General features: G+C 42.6%; 1 pseudogene; it reads left to right on the top strand.

Moving 5' to 3' along the window:
• Positions 1-3,506: 3,506 nt before the first annotated feature.
• LOC124015800 lies at positions 3,507-10,726 on the top strand (annotated as a pseudogene).
• Positions 10,727-18,992: the final 8,266 nt, after the last annotated feature.

Raw genomic sequence — 18,992 nt, 5'->3', positions numbered from 1 at the left:
ATGCATCACTCCAAAATGTAGCTGACTGTCTTCTGCAGGTTGTCCTCTAACCAGTGAGGTAAAAGATATCTCCCATTTCCATGTGTTTTTTTAGTTGTATTAGTTTCAACAGCATGTACAACCTGATTTGCCCCCAATTGATATCAGTGATTTGGTGCTTGTGCAGTTTATATGATTACTATTGTGGCAGATGTTTGTGTATGTAGCACATTTTCTGTTTAGGTTTTCAGTATATCACAAACTGTTTCTGCATATTGGTTATTGATCTGAACATGTTAAAACTGTGTTTTGACATTGGGCTATCCCACCTAGCAAAATGTAATTGAAAAGACGTTGACAATAAGACTATGCCTGACGTCCAATATAAGTTCACATTGTTGTTTTTGCCTCAGCACTGCACATCTGATTCAAATGATCAACTCATCATCAAGCTTCAGGTGGTATTTATGTATTAATTTGTGATGCCATCCTTGATATGATCCTGTTATTGTCACATGCTACACATGTACATATGTGTGCCCATGTATCTATCAATCCAATGTTATCATGATTTGTTATCAGGGATATTATACTTTAGTAATCCACAATGACCTGGTGATCTAACAGTCTAATAATTACATTGTCTTCCATATTCCTACAGATACCTTGTAACTGGAGATTCCTTCAAAACTATTGCCTATAGTTACCGTGTAGGGCACTGCAAGGTTGGGTGACCAGGGTCATCTGGGACTGCCTCCTGGAGGAATTCAGGTGTGTGAAGGCTACCTGTGTCTTGCATAACTTCATGAGGATGGACACGAGGACCAGGAGGGGATATGCTGCTCGCCGCCGTGTCCCAGAGGAGAAGTCTGCTGCTCTGCAGGATGTTTCAAGGATGGGGTCCAACAACGCAGCAAGAGAGGCAATCGTGTGCTGGAGATCTTCACCTCCTACTTCTTCAAAGAGGGTGCTGTTCCCTGGCAACACCTTAGACTACACTATGCACAACCAAAGGCTCTTTTAAGAGCCATTCACATTGCAAGAGTATTCTTCCATTTACTTAGCTATGTCAACTGCAGTTATTCAATTCACAGTTTCTCTCCCGAGGTAGGGTGCTGTTTAGGTAAGGGTGTGATGTCTGTCTGTGCAAAAAACAAAACAGGCTATTTTAAATCACCCATATTGAAAAAATGTATAACAATTAGACAACCTATAACCCACACCTACACACTCATGTATCAATCTGATTGATGGATTGTGTTGTGCAGTAAGCAGGTTCAGATGTATAACTGTAGCTCCTTCCACCTTCAAAGAATAGGCAAGATGGCCAACCATGGAGAATAGTAAGACACTTCATTATTTCTATAACTACACTATATTGTTTGTCCTTGTGTGTCCGTTCATGTTTTTCAGCATAAAGTCCTCTGCAGCCACTTAGTGTGGTGTAGACACCAGGTGAGGCCACACACAGCTTCCTGTCGAACACTGTAGCTTTAACTACCTTATTTTCTCAATAACAGCCTCTCTCCTTCACTTCATCCCTCTCTCCCCTTCTCCCTAAATCCTCTAGGTTATATCAGCTGTGTCTGTGAACCCCTCATGCATCAGAACTGGCTACATAAAGGACACAGCATGATCAGAGGTGAGGGGTCACTTGGTCAGGTCAACAGGAAGTATTATTAAAGAGATGCTTTACATTGAAATACAGATAGATGCAGTAGTCCCAGAGTTAATGATCCCAGGTCAATTTATATTATACAGGAAGTATTATTAAAGAGATGCTTTACATTGAAATACAGATCGATGCAGTAGTCCCAGAGTTAATGGTCCAAGGTCAGTTTCGCATTTCACCTCCTGATTGATGACTAACAATGTTAGAATAAAAACACTTAAACATGCTCTCTCTCTCCATCTGTTTCTCGTCTGCAGGTATGTTTTGATGTGAGAGGATGCCAACCCCCAGTCCCATCATCGCCACCTCACCTGCTTTTAAGATAACCTTTGGGCTGATGAGAGACACTATTATGTAATTGTGATGAACTGAGAGAATATTTAGGTAGCACTGTGATTCATTAATCATGCGCTGCCTTCCCTGCTCCTATGTTCTTACCTCTTTCCCTTTCTGTCTTTTACACCTCTCCTTCCACCTCCTCTGTTTATATAATTCACAACAGATGTGCATTGAAGTACAGTTTGAACTTGTATTTATAATATTTGGATAATGAGCTTTTAAATAAAGCGTTTCACATTCTCTACTGGTTGAAATGAAGTGTAATATGATGAGTTACTCCACCTATCCTGTGTTTATCAGATCAATGCAGACGAAGGGCATTAGATGTTGAGATGAACCAGTGTTAGAGTATTTACATGATGCATAGGAAGTGTAGTGAACTGGTTTTAACATTATATTTCTGTATATATTAATTAACTAGTTAAATCCTGTTTCTAGTCTATTAATTACAATGTGTGGCCATAGATGTCCCAGGACCAAGCTTGGTAAACACTGTTGAAGTGTATAATTGTAATACATACATGCAGACACAGAGTCATTCAAAGACTGTTATTTGATACTCCTGGTATTGGATATGACTGAAAAATAATCTCAAAGACATTCATAACTGAACAGCACATTTATTTGCCAAGGCAGAGTACATGATCAGTGAATATATTAAATGTACAGGCTACAATGTGGGGATCTCATGCATGGTAATAACTACATGTATATATGACTTGCATCCTTGGTAACAACATGATATTATATTCTACTCAATCCATAGGCTTCATTAATGTCATTCAGGCTGTTTTGAAGTTGATACAACTGGCTATGATAGCTGAGGTTCATAGCTAGGTTCTGAACTAATATGTATACCAAACGTCGATTACACAGATCGGCTAGATAGCTCGCTACGCATCCATACAGTATCCAAACCAGTACATCCTGGTTTGCTGGTTGTTTCAGGAGTCCCTAAAACAACCAGAATGACAATTTCATACTCATGTCACAACACCCATAAAGCTAGCCAGCTAAATCAAGGTTTCTCAAATTAACTTTATGATTAAAAAAAAGCATAATCGTTTGTCTCTACATTAACTAACATCCCTGTCAACTGTATATGTTTTGCATGTTTTTTTATAACGTTATAATCCCTTACATTTGCTTCCATCCTAGTATTTCAGCCCGCCATCTTAGATCCAGTTCCGTTCTGTGTAGCGGTACCCCTCTCTCCTTGTATTTCAGTCCGCCATCTTAGATCCCGTTTCCAGTGCAGGTCTTGTAAGAAGTTTAAGATGCGATGAAACGTTTGACGAAAAAAATTAATCACAGAAAAAAAATATTGACTGATATTTATTTATTTAGGGGGGGCTAATGAACATTAAAGGCATGGCAACGTCTCTGATTCCTACCCTTTAACTTTTTGTCTGAAAATGTAATTTACATTTTACTCAACTGCGTTACCCACTCCAGTCAGCAGAGGGCGGTCTGCGAATGTAAGGCAATGATGCTGGTGTGACGTATAATCTAGTGGACGGAACGCTTCTTTCAACAGCAGCAACAGTTAGTCAGACACCTCCGTAGCTTGTTAGACAAAATAGACGAATCAATAAAGCTCTTTAGACGCTTTAGTGGATATTATCCACTGTGTTTTAAACCCACTTCTGTCGTGTAGTTAGTTATCCGATTTCATTTCATATTTACGGTGTTGTTGTTATTAGTCAGCTAGCAGGCTGGTTAATTAGCATTAGCCTAGCTAGCTAGCATTCCAGACCATGAGTTCACTAAGCTACTCTCCTCCTGCTAAAGAAGAGAAGGTCTGCTGGACGGAGAAAGAGGGTATGTGGCTGAACGTTGTCGTGAAAGAGGAAGAGGATGATGTCACAATACAAAAACAAGTAGAGGGTGAGGATGTTACAGTGAAAGAAGAGAAAGGCGTTACTGTGAAAGAAGAGAAAGAAGTTACTGTGAAAGAAGAGGAAGACGTTACTGTGAAAGAAGAGGAAGACGGGTTCAGAGTGAAAGAGGAGGAGGATGTTACAGTAAAAGAAGAGCAAAGGGGGGGTTTTAGTGAGGCTGGATATCTGGGCCCGGTTTCCCAAACGTATCTTAAGGCATCCAATAAACGGACCCTGATTAACACAAGTAAGTACTGTCTTAAATACAGAGGCACACAACTCTGCAGTTGTTGAACTGATGTGTGGTGTTAAAGGGGAAATATGCAATAGCTACATCAATATTTGTACTTTTAAATTGTGAATTTATAGCCATTGATTCTTGAAGAATATAACACATGCCTCATGAGCTTAGTTCAACTGTTATACCCCATCAGGACCACAAATACGCTTTTTTTACTCCAATGGTTTACATTGCTTCTAAACAACACTGTATATCCTCAACATGGCTAAAACTATAATGTTGATATCATGGATGGTCAGTCCTTGCATCCATAGGTCTGTCTATGAATTTGAGAGTAGTTACATTTCTCCAGCCCCATCATCTTTTTCCAAAACTGTTTGAACTGCAGATTGGTTGGTTGATTTTTTTTTTTTTTACATAAACAAAATGTCAGCCCTGAGACTTGGTTTGGTAAACAGCTGAGGGAAGGAGAAATGTAACCACTCTCAAATTCATAGAGAAAGCTATTGAAGCAACCGTAACCCAAAACCTAGCGACCTCGTCAAGGAGTTAAGACATCTTGGCGTAACAGTTATAAGGTGTTGACTTGACAGTCGCTGGACCCAGGTTTGGTTTCAGCTCATGGCGAAACATGCCTAGATTAATCCATGATGTCATAATGATACATAGATTCAATTACATTAATGAATTGTTTTGAAACCTTTGTTTTATACCCTTCTCAAAGTTGGTGCCTTGATGGATTTGTAAAAAACAGTTTGTCATAAAACACCACAAAATCAACTATATGTACAGTGGGGAGAACAAGTATTTGATACCCTGCTGATTTTGCAGGTTTTCCTACTTACAAAGCATGAGGTCTGTAATTTTTATCATAGGTACACTCAACTGTGAGAGACGGAATCTAAAACAAGAATCCAGAAAATCACATTATAAGATTTTTAAGTAATTCATTTGATGGCGTAGCAGTAAGACGTGTTTGTTGTAAATGTTATGGGTTTTTTTCCTCTTTTTTAAATATATATTGCAATATATTTCAATCTCTTTTTCCATTTTTAAATTAAATATGCTTCCGGCAACTCGCCTCACCCAATGTGATATGGATCTGTTATTTTTTAGATCTTATATTTAGAACCTCCATCAGCAGCTAGCCATCAGAAGCTAACCAGCTAATTAGCTACTAGCTATTTAGTCATTGTTAGCCACTGCTAGCGGTCTTTACCTTTTTAGCTCAGACACCAGCCGCTTTTAGCTTGGATAATACCTGCCAGTCTGTACAGCGCAATATCAACCCTGAGCATATCGGACTGTTTTTCTCCATTACATCACCGATTCCCTGCCGTAAACTCTGGACCATTACACCAGATAATCTGCCCATTCATCACCATTTTACCTGTTGTTTGTCTTACCTGTTGTCTTAGCTAGCTCTCCCAATCAACACTTGTGATTGCTTTATGTCTCTCTAATGTCAATATCCCTTGTATACTGTTGTTTAGTGTAGTCATCATTGTTTTATTTTACTGCGGAGCCCCTTGTCCCACTCAACATGCCTCAGAGAACTCTTTTGTCCCACCTCGCACACATGAGCTGACCTCACCTAGCATAACTGGTGCCTCCAGAGATGCAACCAATCTTATCGTTAATCAATGCATAGGTTTACCTTCACTGTACCCGCACCCTACCATACCCCTGTCTGTACATTATGCCTTGAATCTATCCTACCACGGCCAGAAATCTGCTCCTTTTATTCTCTGTTCACAACGCACTACGGCCAGTTCTGATAGCCTTTAGCCATTCCCTCATCCTACTCCTCTGTTCCTCTGGTGATGTAGAGGTTAACCCAGGCCCTGTGTGTCCCCAGGCACTCTCAATTGTTGACTTCTGTAACCGTAAAAGCTTGGTTTCATACATGTTAACATCAGAAGCCTCCTCCCTAACTTGGTTTTACTCACTGCTTTAGCACACTCCGCCAACCTTAATGTCCTTGCCTTGTATGAATCCTGGCTTTGGAAGGCCACCAAAAATTCTGAAATGTCCATCCCCAACTACAACATTTTCTGTCAAAATGAGAGGATTTGCAATCTACTGCAGAGATGGTCAGCAAAGTTCTATCATACTTTCCAGGTCTAAGCCGAAACAGTTCGAGCTTCTAATTTAAAAAATGTATCCCTCCAGAAATAAGTCTCTCACTGTTGCTGTCTGTTACAGACCCCCCTCAGCTCTCAGCTGTGCCTTGCACACCATATGTGAATTGATTGCCCCGCATCTATCTTCAGATTTTGTTCTGTTAGGTGACCTAAACTGGGATATGCTTAACACTGGGATATGCTTAACACCCCGGCCGTCCTACAATCCAAGATAGATGCCCTCAATCTCATACAAGTTATCAAGGAACCCACCAGGTACAACCCTAAATCTGTAAACATGGGCACCCTCATAGATATTATCCTGACCAACTTGCCCTCCAAATACACCTCTGCTGTTTTCAATCAGGATCTCAGCGATCACTGCCTCATTGCCTGCATCCGTTATGGGTCCGCGGTCAAACGACCACCCCTCATCACTGTCAAACGCTCCCTAAAACAATTCTGCAAGCAGGCCTTTCTAACCGACCTGGCCCGGGTAACCTGGAAGGATATTGACTTCATCCCGTCAGAAGAGGATGCCTGGTTGTTCTTTAAAAGTAATTTCCATGCCACCTTAAATAAGCATGCCCCTTTCAAAAAATGTGTAACTAAGAACATATATAGCCCTTGGTTCATTCCAGACCTGAATGCCCTCGACCAGCACAAAAACATCCTGTGGTGTACTGCACCTGCATCGAATAGTCCCCGCGATATGCAACTTTTCAGAGAAGTCAGGAACCAATACACACAGTCAGTTAGGAAAGCAAAGGCTAACTTTTTTAAACAGAAATTTGCATCCTGTAGCTCTAACTCCAAAAGGTTTTGGGAGAATGTATAGTCCATGGAGAATAAGAGCACCTCCTCCCAGCTGCCCGCTGCACTGAGGCTAGGAAACACTGTCACCACCGATAACTCCACGATAATCGAGAATTTCAGTTAGCATTTCTCTATGGCTGGCCGTGCTTTCCTCCTGCCTACCCCAACCCCGGGCCAACAGCTCCCCACCCCCCCGCAGCTACTTGCACAAGCCTACCCAGCTTCTCATTCACCCAAATCCAGATATATGATGTTCTGAAAGAGTTGCAAAACCTGGACCTGTACAAATCAGCTGGGCTAGACAATCTGGACCCTCTTTCTAAAATGATCCGCCGCCATTGTGGCAACCCCTATTACTAGTCTGTTCAACCTTTCTTTCGTATCGTCCGAGATTCCTAAAGATTGGAATGCTTCTGCTGTCACCCCCCTCTTCAAAGGGGGTGACACACTAGACCCAAACTGTTACAGACCTATATCCATCATGCCCTGCCTCTCTAAAGTCTTTGAAAGCCAAGTTAACCTGGCCAAGGCTTTCGACTCTGTCAATCACCGTATTCTTATCGGCAGACTCAACAGCCTTGGTTTCTCAAATGACTGACTCGCCTGGTTCAACAACTTCTCAGATAGAGTTCTGTGTCAAATCGGAGGGCCTGTTGTCCAGACCTCTGGCAGTTTCTATGGGGTACCACAGAGTTCAGTTCTTGGACCGACTCTTTTCTCTGTATATACCAACGATGTTGCTCTTACTGCGGGTTTTTCATTGATCTACCTCTACGCAGACGACACCATTCTGTATGTGTTAACAAACCTCCAAACGAGCTTCAATGCAATACCAAACTTATTCTGTGGCCACCAACTGGTCTTTAACGCTAGTAAAATTAAATGCATGCTCTTCAACCGATCTTGGCTGCACCCGCCGCCTGACTAGCATCACTACTCTGGACGATTCTGACTTAGGTATTTGTTGTTGTTGTCCACATATTCTAATGTGTCTGGTTAGACTGTATATCTCACTGGTCATCCCCAAAGCCAACACCTACTTGGGCCGTCTTTCCTTCCAGTTCTCAGCTACCAATGACTGGAACGAATTGCAAAAATCGCTAAAGTTGGAGACCTATATCTCCCTCACTAACTTTAAGCATCAGCTATCTGAGCAGTTTACTGATCGCTGCAGCTGAACACAGCCCATCTGTAAATAGCCCATCCAGCTGCCTACCTCATCCCCATGTTTTTCTATTTTTGCTCTTTTTCACACCAGTATTTCTACTTGCACATCATCATCTGCACATCGATCACTCTAGTGTTAATTTACTAAATTGTAATTACTTCGCTACTATGGCCTATTTATTGCATTTCCTCCTTACTCCATTTGCAAACACTGTATATAGATTTTTCTATTGTGTTATTGACTGTATGCTTGTTTATCCCACGTGTAACTCTGTTGTTTTTTGTCACACTGCTTTGCTTTATCTTGGCCAGGTCACAGTTGTAAATGTGAACTTGTTCTCGACTGGCCTACCTGGTTAAATAAAGGTGAAATAAAAAATGTAATCTTAACTTCATTGACAACACCCAAATGGATACTGTCATTAACGCGGTTCTTCAATAATTACACATAATTCATAATACTGTAGGAACCATTATATTAAACAGGACATTCAAACGAGCCTTACAATTATAATCCAAAGTAGTGTGAAATGTACTCATAAGCAACCTGGAAATGGAGGTTTTACTCCCCTGAGTTTTCCCCCATTCACATTCAGAATACATTGTGAAAAACAAATCTTTGCTCACCATTTTTGCTCCAGGCAGATTATACTACATACTTAACTATCGGTTTCCTCATTAGCAGGTAGGTGTTTCTGCCATCAAATTGCCCTCGTACCGCAATTTTAGCAAACACAGAAAGGTGCCTATATTGGAGACCAAAAGTCGTCTGGCACACTGCTTAGAGATTCAGCAACATTAATATCTTATTTCCACCCTACAATCATTGATGTCACTACTAATGTGAAAACAAGACAAAATATGACTATTCTTGCTCATTTTAAGACAATTGTCAAATAATTTTGACATTCAGACATCAATTGTTGTATAACATCATGGCTACGCTGTTGGCATCACCTTTTACAATGGATTACCGCTGTTGTGAGCCTTTAATCATCTGTCTGACTTTGTTGTTCACACAGGAGACAACCGGGACTATTGTGGATCCTCTGGGGAGCCTCAACAACCTTGTGATGCTGAAGAGGCAGAGAAGAGTCTCTCCAGATCAGAACACCTCAATAAACACCTGCAGAGATCCACAGGGAAGAGAACTCGCTGCTGCTCTGACTGTGGGAAGAGATTCACCTCATCAGGCATTAAAATTCATCAGAGAACACACACAGGAGAGAAAAGTTATAGCTGTGTTCAATGTGGGAAGAGTTTTGGTCAATCTTGCCAGCTGACTCACCAGAGAACACACACTGGAGAGAAACCTTACAGCTGTGTTCAATGTGGGAAGAGTTTTGGTCGATCTTGCCATCTGACTCAACACCAGAGAACACACACAGGCGAGAAACCTTATAGCTGTGTTCAATGTGGGAAGAGTTTTGGTCAATCTTTCCATCTGACTCAACACCAGAGAACACACACAGGAGAGAAACCTTACAGCTGTGGTCAATGTGGGAAGAGTTTTGGTAGATCTGGAGTGCTGATAGTACACCAGAGAACACACACAGGAGAGAAACCTTATAGCTGTGTTCAATGTGGGAAAAGTTTTGGTCAATCTTTCCATCTGACTCAACACCAGAGAACACACACAGGAGAGAAACCTTACAGCTGTGGTCAATGTGGGAAGAGTTTTGGTGGATCTGGAGTTTTGACAGTACACCAGAGAACACACACAGGGGAGAAACCTTACATCTGTGATCAATGTGGGAAGAGTTTTGCTACATCTAGCACTCTGACTCTACACCAAAGAATACACACAGGAGAGAAACCTTATAGCTGTGATCAATGTGGGAAGAGTTTTGTTCAATCTGGCCATCTGGCATCACACCAGAGAACACACACAGGAGAGACATCTTATAGCTGTGATCAGTGTGACAAGAGATACTTTGATGAAAGATCTCTGATCAAACATCAGAAAAAACATGGAGTTATTTCGTGATATCAATAAAAAAAATGTCACATGTAGAATGTTTTAACATTATAGTAGGAGTATTTTAAGGAATTTCACAAAGTAGAAACCTAACCGTTTGCCCCATACAATATATTTCAGCGTGATATGGATATTAGCCTTGGGAAAAATACAGGCTCTGAATTGAAAAAGTACTATTTATGTGATTTAACAAAAAGTGACTAACACAAAAAGAGCTGTGTTACACTTATCATGTTGGTGACCCACTTGAATCAATATGCAACACTTCAAAATGTAGCTCGCTGTATTCTACAAATTGTCCTCTAACCAGTGATGTACACATTATTCCCAGATTCCGTGTGGTTTTTGAGCTGTTAGTTGTAACAGGACGTGCAACCTCATCTCCCTCTTCTCGGCACAATTGATTTCAACATGATATTGATGAGTGATGACAAATAAGTGTTGCGTTCCTTTGTTTAGTGACCCCTAAATGTAAATGCATCACTCCAAAATGTAGCTGACTGTCTTCTGCAGGTTGTTCTCTAACCAGTGAGTTTCCCATGTTTTTTTCTAGTTAGTTTCAACAGCGCGAACAACCTGATTTCCCCCCTAATCGATATCAGTGATTTATTGCTACTTGTCAAAACAACGGCGTTCCTGGTGCTTGTTTAAAAAAGTAATATAATTATTGTGGTGGACGTTTGTGTATATAGCACATGTTATGTTTAGGTTTTCAATTTATCCCAAACTGTTTCTGCATATTGGTTATTGATTTGGAGATGTTAAAACTGTGTTTTGACATTGGGCTATCCCACCTAGCAAAATGTCATTGAAAAGACGTTGAAAATAAGACTATGCAACCACATATTTTATTTATTTATTTACATTTCATGAAATATTTAGTAATGATGATTATTTATGCAACCAACAATTGTTTTGGTACAATTATATTGACATTGCTGCCCTGCTTAAAGAATATCAGGGTTAATTCTCATATGTGCCAAACCAAATGTACTAGAGCATGACATTGGACTTTATTCATTTCTGAGAACATCTGAAAAGATCATTTGCACACATTTGTATACTAATAGATTTCAGTTTGTATTGACTGCTATGCAGGTAAAATGTACACTTCAAATGCAGCTGTCCTACAACATATCTGTACCTTCTTCTTGATCCCAATTGCATTGTGTCCATGTTCTGTCCTATAAGAATTTCAAAGGAAGAGAAATGTGTCAAATAATAGTCTAACAAGCATTAAAACATGCATATATATACATATACATACATACATACATACATACATACATACATACATACATACATACATACATACATACAGTGGGGCAAAAAAGTAATTAGTCAGCCACCAATTGTGCATGTTCTCCGACTTAAAAATATGAGAGAGGCCTGTCATTTTCATCATAGGTACACTTCAACTATGACAGACAAAATGAGGAAAGAAAAATCCAGAAAATCACACCTGTCCACAACCTCAAACAGTCACACTCCAAACTCCACTATGGCCAAGACCAAAGAGCTGTCAAAGGACACCAGAAACAAAATTGTAGACCTGCACCAGGCTGGGAAGACTGAATCTGCAATAGGTAAGCAGCTTGGTTTGAAGAAATCAACTGTGGGAGCAATTATTAGGAAATGGAAGACGTACAAGACGACTTATAATCTCCCTCGATCTGGGGCTCCACGCAAGATCTCACCCCGTGAGGTCAAAATGATCACAAGAACGGTGAGCAAAAATCCCAGAACCACACGGGGGGACCAAGTGAATGACCTGCAGAGAGCTGGGACCAAAGTAACAAAGCCTACCATCAGCAAGGGCATTGAAGATGAAACGTGGCTGGGTCTTTCAGCATGACAATGATCCCAAACACACTGCCCGGGCAACGAAGGAGTGGCTTCGTAAGAAGCATTTTAACGTCTAGCCAGTCTGGAGTGGCCTAGCCAGTCTCCAGATCTGAACCCCATAGAACATCCCTCATTCCGGAGTTGAAAATTGGGCAGCTGCTGAAAGATGAGCTCCTGTATATATTGAGATTTGGATGGTTTTTTGGAGTGAAGTGCATCGAGGGAATCAGGAGAGGGCTGCAGGACTCAATGGAGGACAGAGCAGGGAACGAACCAAACAAGACAGGCTTTTGAAAAATTAACTATTTTTTCATAAAATTGTACAGTTATCTTAGCTAGGTGAATTGCTAGCAGAATTGTTTACTTGTTGCTAGGGACTCTCCTGGAAGAAGCTAGCTAGCTTACAAAGAATAACAACAAAAAATATCTAGTTAACAGAAGAAAGGAAGACAAAATAAGGACAAAAGAAGGACAGAAGAAAAAGGAAAAGAAAGAGGACAACAAAGTGAAACAGTCAGCACTTCTATTGCAACTTCGTATTTCGTCGTCCTAACGTAGTCTACACTGCTATCTGCCCAGCAGCTAGCCAGCTAGCAAACGTCCACCGTCTACCGAATAGCAGCACTGTAGAAACTATTACACTCAACTGAACGACTTGATTAGTGTAGTGTTAGCTAGCTACATAGTTGTCTTTGCTGTCTTCGTATCCAAGATAATTGTGTAGTTTAGAGCGTGTAGTCTTAGAGTGATTATCTTAATTTACCGAGGTTAGCTAGCCAGCTATTTGTCGTCCTTAACTTAGGAGACACTGCTAGCTAGCCAACAGCTAGCCAACGTCTACTGAATAGAACTTCCGCACTCAACAACCCGGTCGCATTCCGCTTCGCTCCACAGGTTGTATCACATTTTTCATTTCATTTCATTACAGCACAACGGTTTGATTTGTTTGATCGTAGCTAGCTACATAGCTAGCTACATAGCCGTCTGTGTATCAAAGATAATTGTGTAGTCTAGAGCGATTTTCTAGGTTAGCTAGCCAGCTATTGTCGTTCTTTTAACGCAACGTAACGTAATCAACACTGCTAGCTAGCCAGCTAGCCCCCGAATAGCAGCACTGTAGAAACTACTACACTCAACGGAACGACTTGATTAGTGTAGTGTCAACAACGCAGCCACTGCCAGCTAGCCTACTTCAGCAGTACTGTATCATTTTTAATAATTTTAGTCAATAAGATTCTTGCTTTTTAAGCTTAACTTTCTGAACATTCGAGACGTGTAGTCCACTTGTCATTCCAATCTCCTTGCATTAGCGTAGCCTCTTCTGTAGCCTGTCAACTATGTGTCTGTCTATCCCTGTTCTCTCCTCTCTGCACAGACCATACAAACGCTCCACACCGCGTGGCCGCTGCCACCCTAATCTGGTGGTCCCAGCGCGCACAACCCACGTGGAGTTCCAGGTCTCCGGTAGCCTCTGGAACTGCCGATCTGCAGCCAACAAGGCAGAGTTCATCTCAGCCTATGCCTCCCTCCAGTCCCTCGACTTCTTGGCACTGACAGAAACATGGATCACCACAGATAACACTGCTACTCCTACTGCTCTCTCTTCGTCCGCCCACGTGTCCTCGCACACCCCGAGAGCTTCTGGTCAGCGGGGTGGTGGCATAGGGATCCTTATCTCTCCCAAGTGGTCATTCTCTCTTTCTCCCCTTACCCATCTGTCTATCGCCTCCTTTGAATTTCATGCTGTCACAGTTACCAGCCCTTTCAAGCTTAACATCCTTATCATTTATCGCCCTCCAGGTCCCCTCGGAGAGTTCATCAATGAGCTTGATGCCTTGATAAGCTCCTTTCCTGAGGACGGCTCACCTCTCACAGTTCTGGGCGACTTTAACCTCCCCACGTCTACCTTTGACTCATTCCTCTCTGCCTCCTTCTTTCCACTCCTCTCCTCTTTTGACCTCACCCTCTCACCTTCCCCCCTACCCACAAGGCAGGCAATACGCTCGACCTCATCTTTACTAGATGCTGTTCTTCCACTAACCTCATTGCAACTCCCCTCCAAGTCTCCGACCACTACCTTGTATCCTTTTCCCTCTCGCTCTCATCCAACACTTCCCACACTGCCCCTACTCGGATGGTATCGCGCCGTCCCAACCTTCGCTCTCTCTCCCCCGCTACTCTCTCCTCTTCCATCCTATCATCTCTTCCCTCTGCTCAAACCTTCTCCAACCTATCTCCTGATTCTGCCTCCTCAACCCTCCTCTCCTCCCTTTCTGCATCCTTTGACTCTCTATGTCCCCTATCTTCCAGGCCGGCTCGGTCCTCCCCTCCCGCTCCGTGGCTTGACGACTCATTGCGAGCTCACAGAACAGGGCTCCGGAAGGCCGAGCGGAAATGGAGGAAAACTCGCCTCCCTGCGGACCTGGCATCCTTTCACTCCCTCCTCTCTACATTTTCCTCCTCTGTCTCTGCTGCTAAAGCCACTTTCTACCACTCTAAATTCCAAGCATCTGCCTCTAACCCTAGGAAGCTCTTTGCCACCTTCTCCTCCCTCCTGAATCCTCCCCCCCTCCTCCCTCTCTGCAGATGACTTCGTCAACCATTTTGAAAAGAAGATCGACGACATCCGATCCTCGTTTGCTAAGTCAAACAACACCGCTGGTTCTGCTCACACTGCCCTACCCTGTGCTCTGACCTCTTTCTCCCCTCTCTCTCCAGATGAAATCTCGCGTCTTGTGACGGCCGGCCGCCCAACAACCTGCCCGCTCGACCCTATCCCCTCCTCTCTTCTCCAGACCATTTCCGGAGACCTTCTCCCTTACCTCACCTCGCTCATCAACTTATCCCTGACCGCTGGCTACGTCCCTTCCGTCTTCAAGAGAGCGAGAGTTGCACCCCTTCTGAAAAAACCTACACTCGATCCCTCCGATGTCAACAACTACAGACCAGTATCCCTTCTTTCTTTTCTCTCCAAAACTCTTGAACGTGCCGTCCTTGGTCAGCTCTCCCGCTATCTCTCTCAGAATGACCTTCTTGATCCAAATCAGTCAGGTTTCAAGACTAGTCATTCAACTGAGACTGCTCTTCTCTGTATCACGGAGGCGCTCCGCACCGCTAAAGCTAACTCTCTCTCCTCTGCTCTCATCCTTCTAGACCTATCGGCTGCCTTCGATACTGTGAACCATCAGATCCTCCTCTCCACCCTCTCCGAGTTGGGCATCTCCGGTGCGGCCCACGCTTGGATTGCGTCCTAACTGACAGGTCGCTCCTACCAGGTGGCGTGGCGAGAATCTGTCTCCTCACCACGCGCTCTCACCACTGGTGTCCCCCAGGGCTCTGTTCTAGGCCCTCTCCTATTCTCGCTATACACCAAGTCACTTGGCTCTGTCATAACCTCACATGGTCTCTCCTATCATTGCTATGCAGACGACACACAATTAATCTTCTCCTTTCCCCCTTCTGATGACCAGGTGGCGAATCGCATCTCTGCATGTCTGGCAGACATATCAGTGTGGATGACGGATCACCACCTCAAGCTGAACTTCGGCAAGACGGAGCTGCTCTTCCTCCCGGGGAAGGACTGCCCGTTCCATGATCTCGCCATCACGGTTGACAACTCCATTGTGTCCTCCTCCCAGAGCGCTAAGAACCTAGGCGTGATCCTGGACAACACCCTGTCGTTCTCAACTAACATCAAGGCGGTGGCCCGTTCCTGTAGGTTCATGCTCTACAACATCCGCAGAGTACGACCCTGCCTCACACAGGAAGCGGCGCAGGTCCTAATCCAGGCACTTGTCATCTCCCGTCTGGATTACTGCAACTCGCTGTTGGCTGGGCTCCCTGCCTGTGCCATTAAACCCCTACAACTCATCCAGAACGCCGCAGCCCGTCTAGTGTTCAACCTTCCCAAGTTCTCTCACGTCACCCCGCTCCTCCGCTCTCTCCACTGGCTTCCAGTTGAAGCTCGCATCCGCTACAAGACCATGGTGCTTGCCTACGGAGCTGTGAGGGGAACGGCACCTCAGTACCTCCAGGCTCTGATCAGGCCCTACACCCAAATAAGGGCACTGCGTTCATCCACCTCTGGCCTGCTCGCCTCCCTACCACTGAGGAAGTACAGTTCCCGCTCAGCCCAGTCAAAACTGTTCGCTGCTCTGGCTCCCCAATGGTGGAACAAACTCCCTCACGACGCCAGGACAGCGGAGTCAATCACCACCTTCCGGAGACACCTGAAACCCCACCTCTTTAAGGAATACCTAGGATAGGATAAAGTAATCCTTCTCACCCCCTCCCCCCTTAAAATATTTAGATGCACTATTGTAAAGTGGTTGTTCCACTGGATGTCATAAGGTGAATGCACCAATTTGTAAGTCGCTCTGGATAAGAGCGTCTGCTAAATGACTTAAATGTAAATCTTTGTAGGGAGTTGAAAGTCCGTGTTGCCCAGCAACAGCACCAAAACATCACTGCTCTAGAGGAGATCTGCATGGACGAGTGGGCCAAAATACCAGCAACAGTGTGTGAAAACCTTGTGAAGACTTACAGAAAACTTTTGACCTCTGTCATTGCCAACAAAGGGTATATAACAAAGTATTGAGATAAACTTTTGTTATTGACCAAATACTTATTTTCCACCATAATTTGAAAATAAATTAATTAAAAATCCTACAATGGGATTTTCTGGGAAAAAAATCTCATTTTGTCTGTCATAGTTGAAGTGTACCTATGAAGGAAATTACAGGCCTCTGTCATCTTTTTAAGTGGGGGAACTTGCACAATTGGTGGCTGACTAAATACTTTTTTGCCCCACTGTATGTATGTATATATATATATATATATATATATTAAATAAATATTGAAAGATAAATGGCAATGACATACAATGTAATGTAAAATAGAAGAATATATTGGAGAAAGCACTAGCCAATACAGTACTGCCATACAGGCCTAATATCACATTTCAAGATCTTTGTACACAAATTGTCTTTGTACACAAATTGTTCAAAAGAGGTAGTCTTGACACTGTATTAATACCATTATGCATTTGAACAGCTACCATATAAGATATTATTTTCCCTCCACAAGGGGGGTGGACATGCAACGTCTCCAAAATGGGACAGTATTGTACATGTAATGTTTCCAATATATGGGAAAGAATATAGTTCACGAAATAATCCAAACCTAGTTCTGCCTAGTTAGGACATAACGTTATCGAGCTAGATAACGGTACTGTACTGTAGCTCATACAACGCCGACGGTCAAACCCGGCTTTCTAATATTTACCATAATTAACTATAGTAACATTATGGAAGATATTCACAGAAAACCACCATTGTCTTTGTTATTCATTATTAGTATGTTATATTATTATATATAAATTATTTTAAGACATATTCAGAGCCAAACTTCAACCCAACTTAACCTTTTTAACTGTTGTCTCATCCAAACTTGTCACCATCGTTTTCAGTTGTAATTGCGAAGTTCCCGGAAGAAGTCCAGCAACAACGGAGGTTCCTCGATGAACTTTTGGGGCTGTTTTACATTGACCAAGAATCCTACGGTTCTTAGGGGATCTGAGAACAACTCCAGTTGATCCCTTCATTTTTAGAGTTGTAGTCGGCTCTATTTACTCTCAGATTCAAAACATGCAGATTAGCATCAACGATCAAGTCAGCTGCTGCTGCTCCAATACAGTATGAGGTGAGACGATGAACTGACGTTGGACTGGGCAGTCAGTCATTCATTCTGTACTATGAGTCTGGTCTGTCATTGTTGGTATTGAAAAAGCCTATTGCACATAGTGGTGGAAATTCTAACCAATCTGGAGAGACACTGTCATTTCTTTAAAAAATCAACCTTTATTTGATAAGAATTGCAATAATGTAGCTGGTCAGCCCTACACTCTGAGGTGGAAGGCCGAGAGCTCAATGACACAAGGAGTTCAGAATCCTTATATAGTCAAACTATCTTGTGCATATAGAAAACACGTGATCTTGGTATGTGTCCGTGTGTGGAGAACGAGACACAGATTAACTGTGAATTGGTCGTCTCATTCTGTAGCAACAGCTAGTTATTCTAGTTTACCAGTGAGGTGTCAAAATAACAGGAAATCACTCTCCACACAGTTCCTCTGAAGTAGATCAATGGTTCCTTGAATTGGACCAAGCAAGCGCCTTTGGCCTGTCTGCCCAGAAGGTGTTTCTAGAGCTCATCTGGAGATAAATCAGACCCAGTCTGAACTGTGTGATGTAGTAGGGAGTTCTAGTTTGTAAGTCGCTCTGGATAAGAGCGTCTGCTAAATGACAAATGTAATGTAATATAGTTTCTTATGATATAAATCAGACCGACTGAACTGTGTGATGTAGTAGAGAGTTGTAGTTTCTCATGATATAAATCAGACCCAGACTGAACTGTGTGATGTAGTAGGGAGTTGTAGTTTCCAACTGGCCAATGTTCTACATAGTTTAGCGCATAAAACATTGTAATTAACTACAATGACCATAATCAACTGCGCGCCAACTTGTCTTGTCTGTGTTTCTTTTACACCTGTGTTAAGTTCTAAATAAAGAGTAAAAACTCAAGACGATAAGTAAAGCTCAAACCAAGTTTATTCACCCACTGAGTCACACAGCTGCATAAGACCAAGACATATTCACACAAGCGCTGGTATTTAACCCTTTATGCTGAGTCTCCTCCTTACTGGTATTTAACCCTTTATGCTGAATCTCCTCCTTACTGGTATTTAACTCTTTATGCTGAGTCTCCTCCTTACTGCTATTTAACCCTTTATGCTGAATCTCCTCCTTACTGGTATTTAACCCTTTATACTGAGTCTCCTCCTTACTGCTATTTAACCCTTTATGCTGAATCTCCTCCTTACTCGTATTTAACCCTTCATGCTGAGTCTCCTCCTCACACCTCTGTTGCTAGGCAGAACTTTAGTCACATCAGT

Source organism: Oncorhynchus gorbuscha, linkage group LG26 (genome assembly GCF_021184085.1).
Source record: "Oncorhynchus gorbuscha isolate QuinsamMale2020 ecotype Even-year linkage group LG26, OgorEven_v1.0, whole genome shotgun sequence".
NCBI lineage: Eukaryota > Metazoa > Chordata > Actinopteri > Salmoniformes > Salmonidae > Oncorhynchus > Oncorhynchus gorbuscha.
The sequence above is the reverse complement of the archived record's forward strand: the minus strand, read 5'-3'. Positions and strand labels throughout refer to the sequence as shown.